Source organism: Cyanistes caeruleus, unplaced genomic scaffold, assembly GCF_971803275.1.
Source record: "Cyanistes caeruleus unplaced genomic scaffold, bCyaCae1.hap1.1 HAP1_SCAFFOLD_141, whole genome shotgun sequence".
NCBI classification, from domain to species: Eukaryota; Metazoa; Chordata; class Aves; order Passeriformes; family Paridae; genus Cyanistes; species Cyanistes caeruleus.
In genome coordinates, this window is record NW_028255935.1 from 219,336 (window position 1) to 237,866 (window position 18,531).

Here is an 18,531-nt window from a genome sequence, read left to right on the forward strand (position 1 = left end):
GCTCTGGCCAAGCCAAGCCGATCTCTGGCTCGGCTGCAGGTTTTGCTGTGACTAAATTTACTAGAGACTGCCGAGTGAAGAAAGAAAGAGGCTCTGAACCTGCGGCGGGCTAAGGCGGCGACTACACTTTCCAGAACAGCCATGAGGAATCTTCTATCAATGACAGCTCCAGCTCCTGCACTGACAGAAGTCACAGAACCATCTACAAAGCCTGGGCAAGATTTTAACCCTTTCATTACCCAGATGAGACTTGCAGATTAATCTTTTTATCCAGAGAGGGAAAAAGAGAGTGATCAACATGAAAAGAGACTTTATAAACTACCAGTGACAGAAAAGAAAAGAAGCTTCAGAAAAGGTAGAGAATAAGGAGGTGCTTTAATTAAGATGAAATATTTTTCTGTTCAAGTTATGGAGATGGACAATAAAGTCCTGAAAGAACTCCTTTAATTCATGATAGAGTATGTAGGGAGGAATAAAGTGTTCAAAATGTAAATTTTGAGTAAAAAGTAGAGTAATTGTGGTACAGTGAAGTGCTGGAGGATTTGAAGCCTTGAGAGGCAATGAGAAAACTGTTTTCTAGTGAAGCTTACAGAGACAGATGAAGAAGACTTTTGCTTTTGAATAACTCGTCCTTAAAATGCCATCCCTAGACTCATGGCCCATACACACTTCAGAGTGATGTGAAGTGGGAGGAGTGAGCTCTGATAACAGCAGTTCTGGGCAGCTGACATCAGGGCAATAGAAAACTATAACAGAAGTAGTTTTCTAGTGAGAAACTCCATAAATTAACAGAAAGAGACTTCTGTTTCTCTACAAAGACTGGTGAAAAGACTGTAGCAGGAATTGAGACTGTTCTAACCATCCAAGTTCCAAAGTTTTTGTCTCTGTGGTCATGTGAACAAGGGAATAGTGGGTAGTGGGGGATAAAAAAGGTTTTTCTGGAAGTTTATTCTGTTGTTCTTATTATTGTAGTTTGTGAATAAACGTTCTTTATTCCTTTTAAGTTTTATGCCTGTTTTGCTCTTGTTCTAATCCATATCTCACAGCAAGAAATAAGTAATTTTCTTAGTTACTGGTTTAAAACCACGACATAACTTCTAAAGCTTTTTGCTTCAGATCTGATCGTTGGACTGTCATTGGAGTAGACTTGCAGGATAATTCACAAGACCCGTCTGGACTGGATAGCAGGTATTTTGCTATTGGAGACACAGCACATTCACCAATAGAGATTGAGGTGGCTCCCATGACAATTAAGGGAGACCTAACACACCTCACTCTCTTAGCTAGGTGCCCTCAACCACCTTTCTATGTAGACAAAGGGCAGGTAATAGCCCAGGTGATCCCTGTTCCAACAGAAATCCCAGTAGATGACAAAGCACCAGGAGTCTACTGGGCAGAAGTAGTGGGTGAAGACAAACCCATTATGGGATGGAACTTAACACATAAATCAGAACATCTCCATGTAGAAGGGTTAATTGATACTGGGGCAGATGTGACTATCATACCTGAAAAGGTGTGGCCCTCACATTGGGAACTGTAACCCATGGCAGGAAAAATACAGGGTGTTGGAGGAATGAAACTGGTTAAAATTGCTAAAGGTATCGTCCAGATTGAAGGTCCGGAGGGTAGGTTAGCTAGTGTCCGACCTTTTGTTATAGACTACAAGTGCCCGCTGTGGGGAAGAGACACCATGTCCCAGTGGGGAGTGAAATTATCAATTCCTGAGACACCTCTGGATTTTTGATGGAGGCCACTGTAGAGTGTCCGGTCCAAAAGTTATCTTGGTGTCCTGGTTTAGGGCAGATTTGGGAGAAAACCTCCAGTGGGGCTCCCCCAGGGAAGCAAACCCACGTGGCCCTTTTCTCCCACCCTCCAACCGGTTCGGGAAGAGATTTCTCTGAGTGAAGTGGAAAAAACCTGTTTATTTCACATCCACAGCACTACCCGGCACAAGAATGAACGATATCAAATTACAAAACCTCTTGCCGTTCAGAAGAGATGACAAACTTCAGAGGGTCTCTTTGCTGTGGGTGTTTGCTCTGTTATCAGTCTCTCTGGTGTTGGAAAATGCTGCTGCCCAGGCTGGGCTCCCGGTAGTCCACGGGTGAAAGCTCCCGGTGCTCCCTCGAGTCCCCAGTTCAGAGCAGGTTCGATTCGTTTCAGAAAAGGGGAAAGAAAACAGTCCAGGAAGACCTCTCTGCTCCGGCTAGCTGGAAAGCCAAAGCGATCTGTGTCTTGTTGTCTGTCTGTGTGGAAGTCAAAACTCCCGATGCGGGGGGAGCAAGTACAGTCTCTGATAACAGACTCGGTGCTTCTTTTCCACTCACTTTTACTCTTAGATGAAATTTTAAGAATACAAAGCCTGTGTCTGGGTTAGGTGGATGAATGGGGATACAATTTAACCTCCTAATCAACCCAAGACACTTCGGTAGATAATAATCCAGTTTGAGTGAACCAGTGGCCTCTCAGCAGACAAAAACTTGGGGCGCTAGAAAAGTTAGTAGAACAATAATTGGCCAAATGACACATAGTAGAAACAATCAGCCCTTGGAATTCCCCGGTGTTTGTAATAAAAAAGCCAGGGAAGGATAAATGGCACCTCCTTCAGGATTTGAGAGAAAGAAACAAAAAAATAGAGGACATGGGGTCTCTTTAACCAGGTATGCCATCCCCAACTATGTTACCACAAAATTGGCTCCTAGCAGTACTGGATATTAAAGACTGGTTTTTTCAAATTCCCCTGGGCCCAGCTGATGCGCCAAGGTTTGCCTTTTCCATTCCCACAATTAACCGAGAAGCCCCAATGAAAGGGTACCACTGGACAGTTATTACCTCAGGGGATGAAAGCAAGCCCCTTCATCTGCCAGTGGTATGTGGGGTCTTTGCCGTCCTCAGTGCGTGCTGAAAAGAGAGATGCCATCATTTTGCATTACATGGACGATGTTTTGGTATGCTGTCCCAAACACAACATGCTGCAAGACACCCTTGATGTAGTGGTTAAAGTTTTAACCTCTGCTGGATTCTAATTGCAGGAAGACAAAGTTCAAAGGATGCCACCTTGGAAATACCTGGGCCTGGAAATTACCGCAAGGATGGTTGCTGCACAAAAATTGGAAATTATTGGTAATCCTAAAACTCTAGCAGATCTCCATTCCCTATGCGGGTCACTAAACCGGGTCAGACCCTGGCTAGGTCTCACCAATGAGGACCTGGGCCCCCTGCTCAATTTATTGAAAGGGGAGAGAGAGCTGCTGTCTCCCAGGGAGCTGACTCAAGAAGCAAAAATTGTGATTGAAAAGGCACAAAAGGCCTTGACAGAAAGACAGGCACATCGCTTCAAACCTGAGCTGCCTTTCAAATTTATTGTCCTGGGCAAATTGCCACACCTACCTGGGTTAATATTCCAGTGGGCCGAGGGGCAGACAGATCCACTCTTAATAACAGAATGGGTTTTCCTCTCCCATCAATGACCCAAAACTATCACCAAGCCACAAGAGCTGCTGGCTCAGCTGATTCAGTTGGCCAGGGTAAGGCTGCATGAACTGGCAGGTTGTGACTTTATGTGTATTCACCTCCCAGTCAGGCTCTCTGGAGAAGGCAAAAACTCCCCTGAGAGACTGACCAAAGAGATGTTTGAGCATCTGCTGCAGAGCAATGCTACCCTCCAGTTTGCTCTGGACAGCTCTAGTGGGCAAATTTCAGTTCATGCGCCAGCACACAAATTGTTTCATGAGGAATTCCACCTCATTCCTTGTGAGAAAAGGAGCCAAAGGCCACTCAAAGCTCTCACAGTGTTCACTGATGCATCTGGGACATCTCACAAGTCGGTGATGACTTGGAGAAATCCACAGACTCAGCTTTGGGAAGCTGATGTTGAGTTTGTAGAGGGGTCACCCCAGATAGCTGAACTGGCTGCGGCCATAAGAGCCTTTGAGAAGTTTTCAGAACCGAATAATTTGGTTACTGACTCAGCCTACGTAGCAGGAGTGGTGTCCAGAGCGGAGCAGGCAGTTCTCAAGGACATTGAGAACGAACATCTCTTTAGATTGCTTTCAAAACTGATTTATTTGGTTTCAAATCGAGAGCAACCTTTCTATGTGATGCTTATAAAGTTGCATACCCCATTGCCAGGTGAAATCGCTGAGGGAAACCGGGAGGCTGATTCCCTTGCTGCCCCAGCTGAAAAGGCACGTCTCCCAGATGTGTTCCAACAGGCAAAGATAAGTCACCAGCGATACCATCAAAATGTGCCAGGACTGATTCATCAGCTCCAGCTGACATGGGGTCAGGCTAAAGCCATCGTGGCTACCTGTCCCAGTTGTCAGCTCCAGGCAGTGCCATCATTAGGCCTGGGGGTTAATCCCCGAGGAATTGAAAGCTGTGAAGTGTGGCCAACAGATATCACTGACATCCCCAGTTTTGGTCACCTTAAGTATGTACACGTGAGCATTGATACATACTCAGGAGCAGTGTATGCCTCTGCTCATGCAGGAGAAAAATCTGTACATGCCAAACAACACTTAGTACAGGCCTTTTCTGTATTGGGAATCCCTAAAGAAATTTAAACAGATAATGGCCCAGCGTATCAATCCAAGGAGTTCCTGGAATTTGTCCAGCAGTGGGGAGTGGAACATAAAACTGGCATCCCCCACTCCTCCACAGGTCAAGCTGTGATTGAGTGTGCACACCAGACGCTCAAACAAGTCCTAGCCAGGTAAGGTAGCGAGGCAGTGTGGATGTCTCCACAACAAAAACCCTGTAAAACTCTGTTTGCCATTAATTTCCTAAACTGCTCATTTGAAAACATGAAGCCTCCTGTGACTCGGCATTTTAACAGTGATGATCAGTTTTAATTGTCACAGCGTCCACCAGTTTTAATCAGGGACCCTGAAACTTGGCAAACCAAGGGCCCCTATGAACTTGTCACCTGGGGGCGTGGTTACACGTGTGTCTCCACCCCTGCCGGCCCCTGATGGATTCCTCAGAAACGGGTAAAACCTTTTGTTCCAAAGAATCCAGCCCCAGCAATAAGAGATGAGAAGCTGAGATGAGTGGCTGTTGCTTCCAAGAGAAGACGCCACCGAAGAGAGCAAGAAGAAACCTTTCTAGCCTCTGACCTGCATGCTTTGGCAGTAAATAAGTTTCCAAAAATGTCTGTTTCCTTGTTTTTAGAAATAACCTACCTCTCACTCAAATCCATGATGAGCCTTAACCCTGCTGTCATCCTGCTCGCACTGAGCAGCCTGACAGCGGCCTGGATCGTCGCACAGCCACGCCAGGACATCTGGGTGACCCTGGCACAAACACTTCATCAAGAAAACATATGTCTATCTACTTGAGCAGCGAAAAATCCTATGTCTACCTGCCTGGTAGGAATTCCATTGCAGGATGATGAATTTACACATCGCTTTAATACACTGACTCCTGAAGCAGGTAATGAATTTCCACAGCACTCAAATAGAAGCAGAGTTTAAAAACCCCGTCAAAGAGTGGCTGCCACATTTTCCTAAGGCAAGCCAGGAACCCCAGGAGTTAGAGCTACTGGGTTCCTCTCCAGCATTACACTGTGTACACTTTAGGGTCAGTCTTCCAATTAATAAAGAAACCTTCCACAATATAGTACAATATTGAGAAGAATTCACAGCAAAAAGGTGGTGCCATGTCCTAAGCTACATCAAAAGTGCACTCCTCAGCTCATACACATCTCAAAAGCCTCCCCAAAGGACTGTTCCTCACTTGTGAGGATAGTGCATGGGCAGGAATTCCACCCTGTCTCCTCGGAGGGCTGTGTACCAGAGGGCGTCTATCACTGTTAGCACCCAATCAAACATTAATTGGCGAATGGACCAATAAAAATAATTTGACGAGGAAAATTCAGAAGAGAAGTGCTACAAATTTAGATGAGAATTGTGATTCGGAGATTTTTCATTGGTCCAAATCAAAAAGAATTGCTGCATCCATTTTCCTTCTTTGGGTGGCTGCAGCCAAGGCCCTAGGTGAATTGGGACACCTAGAATGCTGGGTGGTAAAACAAGCAAATTTAACATCTAGCGCCATAAGTGCCCTCCTAGAAGATGAGGAAGTTAGCAGGCAGGCAACACTCCAAAATGGTGCAGCGATAGACTTTCTCTTATTGCTCCACGGGCACGAGTGCCAGGAGTTGGAGGGTCTCTGCTGCATGAATCTGACATCGAAAGCTCCTAACATCCATGCCACACTCCAAGAGATGAAAAGCATGATCGGACAAGTCAAGCAAGAAGCAGATGACTGGTTTAATGGACTGTTTAAAAACTGGGGACTCTCGGGGTGGTGGGCTTCAGTAGTGAAAACTATTCTGTCACTGCTAGTCATTATTTTGCTAACGGAGTTTGGAGTTTTAAGCAGGATACTATACAAAAGCATAATTAAGCTGATCTCAGCTACCTCAGATGTCAACCATATAGAGCTGGCAGACCAGAGTAACCCTCACCAGCCTGCAAATGGTACTTGGTGGGCCACTTCAGGTCAGTAAGTCATATAAGCTCATTTCATGAATTATATAGAACAAAATAGGGGGAGATGTGCTAGTGCACAATCCTGGGTGTGCTTTAGTTTCTGTGTAAACCCTCCCTGCAGCTATGACGTGTTTTTCCCTTCCCCTCCCTGTCCCTGAAATGTTATCCCATTGCTTGGTGTTATATGTCTCCCCGCCCCTCTCCCAAGGTTTGAAAGTACCTGGGAAATATTTCCTCCCTCTCTTTTTTTCCTCCTGGATCCCAGCCTGAATAAACATCTGACGTTGTGCCGGAGGGAAAAGCAGCTGTTTGGTCTTTATCTTGGTCATGAAGAGCCTCCCTGCCCTCCCCTCGACACAGCTAGCCAGGATTAATCAGGAGGGACAAAGTGGGGCTACTTCACACCTGGCTCCCCCAAGTGTCCTCCAGACCCGCAAGTTCTTTCTAAATTCCCTCCCCAGACCCAAAACTGCCCTAAATGTTCCTCAGAAAAGTTTCCATGGGCCCCAAAGTGGCCCCTTTTACCCTGTCTGAGAAAATGACAAAAGTTAGGATCAAAAGACTAAAAATAGGACTAATTAGCATAAAGAGGGAGAAAGAGTGGTCAATTAATTAATGAAGGGAATTGTGGTTGTTATGGATTATATTAATAAAAAAATCAAGATCCTTGTTGAATAAAAATAATTGGATTTATTTTAGCAAGCGGCAGCAAGCAAAACAGCGCTGGGCGGCCGGGGAATCACCGCTCCACCAACGGCTAGCGCCCCCCTCCCCAAACTTCAGAGCCCTTACAGTGTCTTCAGTTCCGGTTTCTGCGTCATCCGGGTTGATTCTGCTTCTGCGCGGCTTGTTGCTAGGTGGTCGTGTTTTGCTTTTCGGTGGTCGTGGGGAGGAAGATGCTCCTCTTCGTCACAGCATCGCCCTTGATCTGCAAGCCAAGCTCCATTTTTGGCTAAAATATTGGATACACAAGTTATGCTTCAAGCTCCATATCTGGCTAAGGTAATGAGTATACAAGTTATGCTCAACAACAGGATGTCCTTGGAGTTTCTGCCAGTTCTGCTTGGAACTTTTCAATTGCCAATATCTTGCTTAACCCTTTATTTTCTTGTTTTTACGAGCAAACTCCTTACATACTCATCACACCACCTGCTATTATAACTCAGTCCCCAGCCCCTCTGTTACCTCTGTCCACCCCGCAGCGGGCAGGGAGGCTGGGGAGGTAGTTTTAGCTTGCCAGACGAGGCCCTAAAAACGAGGCTCTTTCCCTATGCTGAGATGGCAGTTGCAGCTTTATTTCTTGGGATCCTTCAGGGTGAGATGGCAGAAGGGAAAGAGGAAGAGGTATGGACAGGCACTCCTTTTTCAGGACAGGGGAAGGGGCTGTGGGAATTTACACAACCAATAAGGGAACCTGGGGAGAACAAGATAAGGGAAAGAACTTACAAATCTACATTTTTAGGGGTACATTCTTTGGGTCATACCATTTTTCCTAACTGCATTACAACAAAAAGCCCAACAAAATTCTCTCAAATACATAAGAAATTCCAGAAATATCCAACGAAATTCCTGAAATCTTCTCAAAACCCTACCAAATTTCAGAAGCATCAAAAAAAAATCTTGACAAATTTCCACACAATCAAGGAAAAATTCATCAAAATTCTTCATATCTCCTCAAAATCCATCAAAATCCACAAAAATCCCACAAAATTCAAGAAACATCCCACAAAATTCCCCCAAAATTCTCAAAACCCTAAAAAATGCCTGAAGCATCCCAAAAAACCTTGACAACTTTCCCCACAATCTAGGAAAAATCCCTCAAAATTCCTCAAGAAAACTCAATATGCCTTAAAATTCCAGAAAAATCCTATGAAATTATAGAAACATCCCACAAAATATCAAGAACTTTCTGCACAATCTAAGAAAAATCCCTCTAAGTTCAAAAAACATCCCAAATAATTATTGAAATCTTCTCAAAACCCGACCAAATTCCAGAAACATCCCACAAAATCTTGACAACGTTGAACAAAATCTAAGAAATATCCATCAAAATTCTTCATGTCTCCTCAACATCCCACAAAATTCTACAAAAATCACACAAAATTCCAGAAACATCCCACAAAATTCCCAAAATCTTCTCAAAACACTACCAAATTCCAGAAACTACCGAAAAAATTGTGGCAACTTTCCACACAATCTCAGAAAAATCCCTCAAATTCCAATGTGTCTCCTCAAAATTCCCAAATAATTCCAGATACATCGGACAAAATTCCTGAAATCTTCTCAAAACCCTACGAAATTCCTAAAACATCTCACAAGATCTTGACAACTTTCCACACAATCTCAGAAAAATCCCACAATATTCTTCAAGTCAACTCATTGTCCCTCAAAATTCCAGAAACATTCTACAAAATCTTGAACAACTTTCCACACAATCTAGGAAAAAACCCGCAAAATTCTTCATGTATCCTCAAAATTCTACAAAAATCCCACAAAATTCCAGAAACATCCAACAAAATTTAAAAAATTGTCACAAAACCCTACAGAATTCCTGAAACATCCCACAAAATCTTGACAACGATCCATACAATCTAGGAAAAATCCATCAAAATTCTTCAACTTAACTCAATATCCCACAAAATTCCTGAAACATCCCTCAAAATTCCCAAAGTCATCTCAAAACCCTCCCAAATTCAAGAAACATCCCACAAAATTCCCAAAATCTTCTCAAAATCCTACCAAATTCCAAAAACATCCCACAAAATCTCAACAACTTTCCACAAAATCTAGGAAAAATCCATCAAAATTCTTCAAGCCAACTCAATATCGCACAAAATTCCAGAAACAACCTGCAAAATTCCCCAAATCATCTCAAAATCCAATAGAATTCCTGAAACATTCCACAATATCTTGACAAATTTCCACACAATCTAGGAAAAATCCATCAAAATTTTTCATGTCTCCTCAAAATTCCCAAATAATTCCAGAAACATCCAACAAAATTCCCCAAATCTTCTCACAACCCCACCAATATCTAGAAACCTCCTAGCAAATCTTGACAACATTCAACAGAATCTAGGAAAAATCTACCAAAATTCTTCAAGTCAACTCAATGTCCCTCAAAATTCCAGAAACATCCTATGAAATCTTGACAACTTTCCACACAATCTGGGAAGAATCCATCAAAATTCTTCAAGTCAAGTCAATATCCCACAAAATTCCCAAAACATCCTACAAAATTCCCGAAATCTTCTCAAAACCCTTCAAAATTCCAGAAGCATCCTACAAAATCTTCACAACTCTCCACACAATTGAGGAAAAATCCATCAAAATTCTTCATGTCTCCGCAAAATCGATCAAAATTCCAAAAAAACATAAAAAATTCCAGAAACATCCCACAAAAATCCCAAAATCTTCTCAAAATACTACCAAATTCCACAAACTCCCTCAAAAAATCTTGGCAACTTTCCACACAATCTCAGAAAAATCCATCAAATTCCAACATGTCTCCTCAAAATTCCCAAATAATTCCAGAAACATCTGGCAAAATTCCCGAAAACTTCTCAAAACCCTACCAAATTCCAGAAATCTCCCACAAATTCTTCACAACTTTCCACAAAATCTAGGAAAAATCCCTCTAAATTCTTCATGTTTCCTTAAAATTCCCAAATAATTCCAAAAACATCCCACAAAATTCAAAAAATCTTCTCAAAACACAACCAAATTCCAAAAACACCCCCAAAAATCTTCACAAACTTGAACAAAATCTAAGAATAATCCATCAAACTTCTTCATGTGTCCTCAATCCCACAAAATTCTACAAAAATCCCTCAAAATTCCCGAAACATCCCACAAAATTCACAATATCTTATCAAAACACTAACAAATTCCTGAAATAACCCACAAAATCTTGACAACTTTCCGCACAATCTAGGATAAATCTCACAAAATTCTTCATGTCTTATCAAAATTCCCAAATAATTCCAGAAATATCCGACAAAATTCCCGAAATCTTCTCAAAACCCTACCAAACTACAGAAACATCCCACAAAATCTTGAGAACTTTCCACACAATCTAGGGAAAATACCTCAAAATTCTTCATGTCTCCACAAAATTCAACAAAAATCCCACAAAATTCTATGAATCTTCTCAAAACCCTACCAAATTCCAGAAATATGCAACAAAATCGTGTCAAGTTTACCCACAATCTCGGAAAAATCCATCAAAATTCTTCAAGTAAATTCAATATCCCACAAAATTCCAGAAACATCAAACAAAATTCTTGAAATCTTTTCAAAACCCTACCAAATTCCAGAAACATCCCAAAAAATCTTGACAACTTTCCACACAATATCGGAAAAATCCATCAAAATTCTTCAAGTCCCCTCAATATCACACAAAATTCCACAAAATCACACAAAATTCCAGATACATCCCACAAAATCTTGACAACTTTCCACATTATCTCGGTAAAATCCATCAAAATTTTTCATGTCTCCTCAAAATCCCTCAAAATTCCACAAAATTACCTGAAATTCCAGAAAGATCCCACAAAATTCCCGAAATTTTCTCAAAACGCTACCAAATTCAAGAAACATCCCACAAAATCTTAAAAACTTTCCCCAAAATCTAGAAAAAATCCATCAAAATTCTTCATGTCTACTGACAATCCCACAAAATTCCACAAAAATCCCTCAAAATTCCAGAAACATTGCACAAAATTCCCAAAATCTTCTCAAAACCCTACCAAATTCCAGAAACATTGCACAAAATTCCCAAAATCTTCTCAAAACCCTACCATATTCTAGAAACATCCCACAAAATCTTGCGAACTTCCCACATAATCTCGGAAAAATCCCTCAAAATTCTTCAGGTCGCCTCAAAATTCCTCAAAATTCCACAAAAATCCCTCAAAATTCCAGATACATCCCACAAAATCTTGACAACTTCCCCCACAAATTAGGAAAAATGCATCAAAATTCATCAAGTCATGTCAATATTTCACAAAATTCTACAGAAATCCCACAGAATTCCAGAAACATCCCACAAAATCTCCACAAATTGACACAAAATAAGAAAAATCCCTCAAAATTGTTCAAGTCTTTTCAGCATCCCAGAACATTGCAAAGAAATGCCACTAAATTCCAGGAAAATCTTGCAAAATTAATAAAATTTTTTCAAATACCCGCGAAAATCCCACAAAATTTCTCAAACATCCAACAAATTGCGATAAACCTTGTGAAAACGCAACAAAATTCCAGAAACATCACACAAAATTCCCAAAATCTTCTCAAAACCCTAACAAATTCCAGAAACATCCCACAAAATTCCCAAAATCTTCTCAAAACTCTTCGAAATTCCAGAAACATCCCACAAAATCAATACTGCTTTCCACACCACCTAGGAAAAATCCATCAAGATGCCTTAAAATTCCACAAAAATAACACAAAATTCCAGAAACATCCCACAAAATCTTGACAAATTTCCACACAATCTCAGAAAAATCCATCAAAATTCTTCGGCATAAATAAATATCCCACAAAATTCCAGAAACATCCCACAAAATTCCCAAAATCTTCTCAAAACCCTACCAAATTCCAGAAACTTCCTATAGAAACGAGAAAACTTTTCAACAAAATCTAGGAAAAATCACTCAAAATTCTTCATGTGTCTTCAAAATTAAACAAAAATCCCACAAAATTGCAGAAAAATCTCACATAATTCAGAAATTCTTCTCAAAACCCTAACAAATTCCAGAAACATCCCACAAAATCTTGACAACTTTCCACACAATCCAGGAAAAATCCCGCAAAATTCTCCATGTCTTGTCAAAATACCAGAAAATCCCACAAAAATAACACAAATTTCCAGAAACATCCCACAAAATCTTGAGAACTTTCCACACAATCTAGGGAAAATCACTCAAAATTCTTCATGTCTTTTCAAAATTCAACAAAAATCCCACAAAATTCCAGAAATATTCCACAAAATTTTATGAATCTTCTCAAAACCCTACCAAATTCCAGAAATTTGCAACAAAATCGTGTCAAGTTTACCCACAATCTAGGAAAAATCCATCAAAATTCTTCAAGTAAATTCAATATCCCACAAAATTCCAGAAACATCCCACAAAATTACAGAAATCTTCTCCAAACCCTTCCAAATTCCAGAAACATCCCACAAAATCTTGACAACTTTCCACATTATCTCAGAAAAATCCCTCAAAATTTTTCATGTCTCCTCAAAATCCCTCAAAATTCTACAAAATTACATGAAATTCCAGAAAGATCCCACAAAATTCCCGAAATTTTCTCAAAACGCTACCAAATTCAAGAATCATCCCCAAAAAAATCTCGATAACTTTCCATACCCTCTTTGAAAAATCCATCAAAATTCCTCATTTCTCCTCAATATCCCACAAAATTCCAGAAACATCCCTCAAAATGTTGACAACTTTCCACACAATCTAGGAAAAATCCATCAAAATCCCTCAAAATTCCACAAAAGTCCCACAAAATTCCAGAAACATCCCAGAAAATATTGACAATTTTCCACACAGTCTAGGAAAAATCCATCAAAATTCTTCATGTCTCCTAAAAATCCCTCAAAATTCCACAAAGATCCCACAAAATTCCAGAAACATCCCACAAAATTCTATGAATCGTCTCAAAACCCTACCATATTAAATAAACATCCCACAAAATCTCTACAACTTTCCACACAATCTAGGTAAAATCTCACAAAATTCATAATGTCTACTCCATATCCAAAAAAATTCCACAAAATTCCCGAAACATCCCACACAATTCACAAAATCCTCTCGAAACCCTAACAAATTCCAGAAACATCCCACAAAATCTTGACAACTTTCCACACAATCTAGTAAAAATCCGTCAAAATTCTTCATGTCTCCTCAATATCCCACAAAATTCCTAAAACATCCCCCTAAATTCTCAAAATCTTCTCAAACCCCTACCAAATTACAGAAACTTCCCACAAAATCTCAACAACTTTCCACACAATCTAGGAAAAATCCATCAAGATGCCTTAAAATTCCAAAGAAGTCCCACAAAATTCCAGAAACATCACACAAAATCTTGACAATTTTCGACACAGTCTAGGAAAAATCCATCAAAATTCTTCATATCTCCTAAAAATCCAAAAAAATTCCACAAAAAATTCCCACAAAATTCCAGAAACATCCCACAAAATCTTCTCAAAACCCTACCATATTCCAGAAACATCCCACAAAATCTTGAGAACTTTCCACATAATCTCTGAAAAATCCCTCAAAATTCTTCAGGTTGCCTCAAAATCCCTCAAAATTCCACAAAATTACATGAAATTCCAGAAAGATTACACAAAATTCTCGAAATTTTCTCAAAACGCTACCAAATTCAAGAAACATCCCACAAAATCTTGACAATTTTCCACACAGTCTAGGAAAAAGCCATCAAAATTCTTCATGTCTCTTCAAAATCCCTCAAAATTCCACAAAGATACCACAAAATTCCAGAAACATCCCACAAAATTCCCAAAATTTTCTCAAAACCCTTTGAAATTCTAGTAACATCCCGCAAAACCTTGACAACTTTCCACACAGTCTAGGAAACATCCATCAAAATTCTTCATGTCTCCTAAAAATCCCTCAAAATTCCACAAAGATCCCACAAAATTCCAGAAACATCCCACAAAATTCTATGAATCTTCTCAAAACCCTACCAAATTCTAGAAACATCCCACAAAATCTCTACAACTTTCCACACAATCTAGGAAAAATCTAACAAAATTCCTTATGTCTACTCCATATCCAAAAAAATTCCACAAAATTCCCGAAGCATCCCACAAAATTCCCAAAATTTTCTCAAAACCCTTCGAAATTCCAGTAACAGCCTGCAAAACCTTGACAACTTTCCACACACTCTAGGAAAAATCCATCAAAATTCTTCATGTCTCATCATTATCCCTCAAAACTCCACAAAATTCCCACAAAATTCCAGAAACATCCCACAAAATTCCCAAAATCTTCTCAAAACCCTACCATATTCTAGAAACATCCCACAAAATCTTGAGAACTTTCCACATAATCTCGGAAAAATCCCTCAAAATTCTTCAGGTCGCCTCAAAATTCCTCAAAATTCCACAAAAATCCCTCAAAATTCCAGATACATCCCACAAAATCTTGACAACTTCCCCCACAAATTAGGAAAAATGCATCAAAATTCATCAAGTCATGTCAGTATTTCACAAAATTCTACAGAAATCCCACAGAATTCCAGAAACATCCCACAAAATCTCCACAAATTGACACAAAATAAGAAAAATCCCTCAAAATTGTTCAAGTCTCTTCAGTATCCCAGAACATTGCAAAGAAATGCCACTAAATTCCAGGTAAATCTTGCAAAATAATTAAAATTTTTTCAAATACCCACGAAAATCCCACAAAATTTCTCAAACATCCCACAGATTGTGATAAACCTTGTGAAAACGCAACAAAATTCCAGAAACATCACAAAAATTCCCAAAATCTTATCAAAACTCTTCGAAATTCCAGAAACATCCCACAAAATCTCAACAACTTTCCACACAATCTCGGAAAAATCCATCAAAATTATTCAGGTCACCTCAAAATTCCTCAAAATTCCACAAAAATCCCTCAAAATTCCAGATACATCCCACAAAATCTTGACAACTTCCCCCACAAATTAGGAAAAATGCATCAAAATTCATCAAGTCATGTCAATATTTCACAAAATTCTACAGAAATCCCACAAAATTCCAGAAACATCCCACAAAATCTCCACAAATTGACACAAAATAAGAAAAATCCCTCAAAATTGTTCAAGTCTCCTCAGTATCCCAGAACATTGCAAAGAAATGCCACTAAATTCCAGGTAAATCTTGCAAAATAATTAAAATTTTTTCAAATACCCACGAAAATCCCACAAAATTTCTCCAACATCCCACAAATTGTGATAAACCTTGTGAAAACGCAACAAAATTCCAGAAACATCCCACAAAATCTCAACAACTTTCCACACAATCTCGGAAAAATCCATCAAAATGCCTTAAAATCCCACAAAAATATTCCACAAAATTCCAGAAACATCCCACAAAATCTTGACAACTTTCCACACAGTCTAGGAAAAATCCATCAAAATTCTTCATGTCTCCTCAAAATCCCTCAAAATTCCACAAAGATCCCACAAAATTCCAGAAACATCCCACAAAATTCTATGAATCTTCTCAAAACCCTACCAAATTCTAGAAACATCCCACAAAATCTCTACAACTTTCCACACAATCTAGGAAAAATCTCACAAAATTCCTTATGTCTACTCCATATCCAAAAAAATTCCACAAAATTCCCGAAACATCCCACACAATTCACAAAATCCTCTCGAAACCCTAACAAATTCCAGAAACATCCCACAAAATCTTGACAACTTTCCACACAATCTAGTAAAAATCCGTCAAAATTCTTCATGTCTCCTCAATATCCCACAGAATTCCTAAAACATCCCCCTAAATTCTCAAAATCTTCTCAAAACCCTACCAAATTCGAGAAACATCCCACAAAATCTCTACAACTTTCCACACAATCTAGGGAAAATCCATCAAAATTCTTCATGTCTCCAGAATACCTAAAAAAATTCCAAAAACACCCCATAAAATCCCCGAAATCTTCTCAAACCCCTACCAAATTCCAGAATCATCCCACAAAATTCCCAAAATCTTCTCAATACCATACCAAATTTTAGAAACATTCCACAAAATTCTATAAATCTTCTCAAAACTCTTCGAAATTCCCGTAATAGCCCACAAAATCTTGAGAACTTTCCACACAATCTAGGAAAAATCCATCAAAATTCTTCTTGTCTCCTCAAAATCCGCCAAATTCCACAAAAAACACACAAAATTCCCAAAATCTTCTCAAAACCGTACCAAACTCCAGCAACATCCAACAAAATTCCAAAACTCTTCTCAAAACCCTTCGAAATGCTAGTAACATCCCACAAAATCTCTACAACTGCCCTCACAATCTCGGAAAAATCCCTCAAAATACTTCATGTCTCCTCAATATCTCAAAAAATTCCAGAAACATCCCACAAAATCCCCGAAATCTTCTGAAAACCCTACCAAATTACAGAAACATCCCACAAAATTCTCTAAATCTTCCGTAAACCCTACCAAATTCCAGAAACATCCCACAAAATCTTGAGAACTTTTCACACTCTCTTGGAAATATCCCTCAAAATTCTTCACGTGTCCTCAATATCCCTCAAAATTCCCAAAAATTCCCACAAAACTCTTGAAATGTCCCACAAAATTCCTAAAATCTTCTCAGAACCCTACCAAATTCCAAAAACATTCCACAAAATTTGGATACCTTTCCACACAATTTAGGAAAATTCCCTCAAAATTCTTCATATCTCTTCAATATCCCCAAAAAATATTCCACAAAATTCCCGCAATATTCCTGAAACATCCCACAAAATTCGCGAAATCTTCTGAAAACTCTTCGAAATTTCAGTAACATCCCACAAAATCTTGACAAATTTCCACACAATCTATGAAAAATCCGTCAAAACTCTTCATGTCTCCTCAAAAATCCCTCAAAATTCTAAAAAAACCCAAAGAAATTCTGGAAAAATCCCTCAAAAATTCCCAAAATCCTCTCAAATCCCTACCAAATTGTAGAAATATCCCACAAAATCTTGAAAACTTTCCACACAATCTAGGAAAAATCCATCAAAATTCTTCAGGTTTCCTCAAAATTCCCAAATAATTCCAGAAACATCCCACAAAATCCCCGAAATCTTCTCAAAACCCTACCAAATTCCAGAAACTTCCTACAGAAACGAGAAAACTTTTCAACACAATCTAGGAAAAATCACTCAAAATTCTTCATGTCTCTTCAAAATTAAACAAAAATTCCACAAAATTGCAGAAAAATCAGACAAAATTCCTGAAATCTTCTCAAAACCCTACCAAATTCCAGGAATATGCAACAAAATCGTGTCAAGTTTACCCACAATCTCGGAAAAATCCATCAAAATTCTTCAAGTAAATTCAATATCCCACAAAATTCCAGAAACATCAAACAAAATTCTTCAAATCTTTTCAAAACCCTACCAAATTCCAGAAACATCCCACAAAATCTTGACAAATTTCCACACAATATCGGAAAAATCCATCAAAATTCTTCAAGTCCCCTCAATATCCCACAAAATTCTACAAAATCACACAAAATTCCAGAAACGTCCCACAAAATTACAGAAATCTTCTCCAAACCCTACCAAATTCCAGAAACATCCCACAAAATCTTGACAACTTTCCACACAATCTCAGAAAAATCCATCAAAACTCCAATTTCACAGGCCTATTTAACATTTGATCCATCAAAATCAGTCCTTTGCTTTGTATTTTGGAAACTTGTTCATTTTGGGGAATTTGTCATCTTCTCAGGGCATTGAAGGTCAATCAAATGCTGCAGGTTTCATTCTTCCTTTAATATGGTCTGTGTGCTGAGGTTTGACTCTTAAGCAGAGCTCATTTTTTATTTTGCAGCCTAGCAGTTCTCCTGTGGGGCTGTGGGCAGGTCAATTCACTTGAGAACGATGGGTAAATCAGCTCCTGGGAAGCTGTGCACTGCCTTGCCCCGATGCTTCAGCATGCTTGAGGTCAGCTTGGCTGTCTCCGACTGTCTAATAATAATGCAGAATAATAGAATTAAGTATTCATTTTAATTGCTGATCAATAAGATGTGTTTTCATCTAAATCTGCGTGCTAGTTTCTAAACCACTACAGTCTGTTTCATCAATGACCTTCTTCATTTTTGCTTTCTAGTTTCTGCCGATCTTATTTTCTCGCCTGTCCCTGGGAGAGGAAGGGATGATGGCTGGAGGTTTGGCAGTCAGCGAGGGCCTGGCCACCACTACAGTTCTGGACTCTCAGCCTTGGAGATGTGATCAGGAATCTGCTGTTAGTTCCCAGTTTTGTATTGCAAAGACTGACCATGCTGCCAGCACTGTG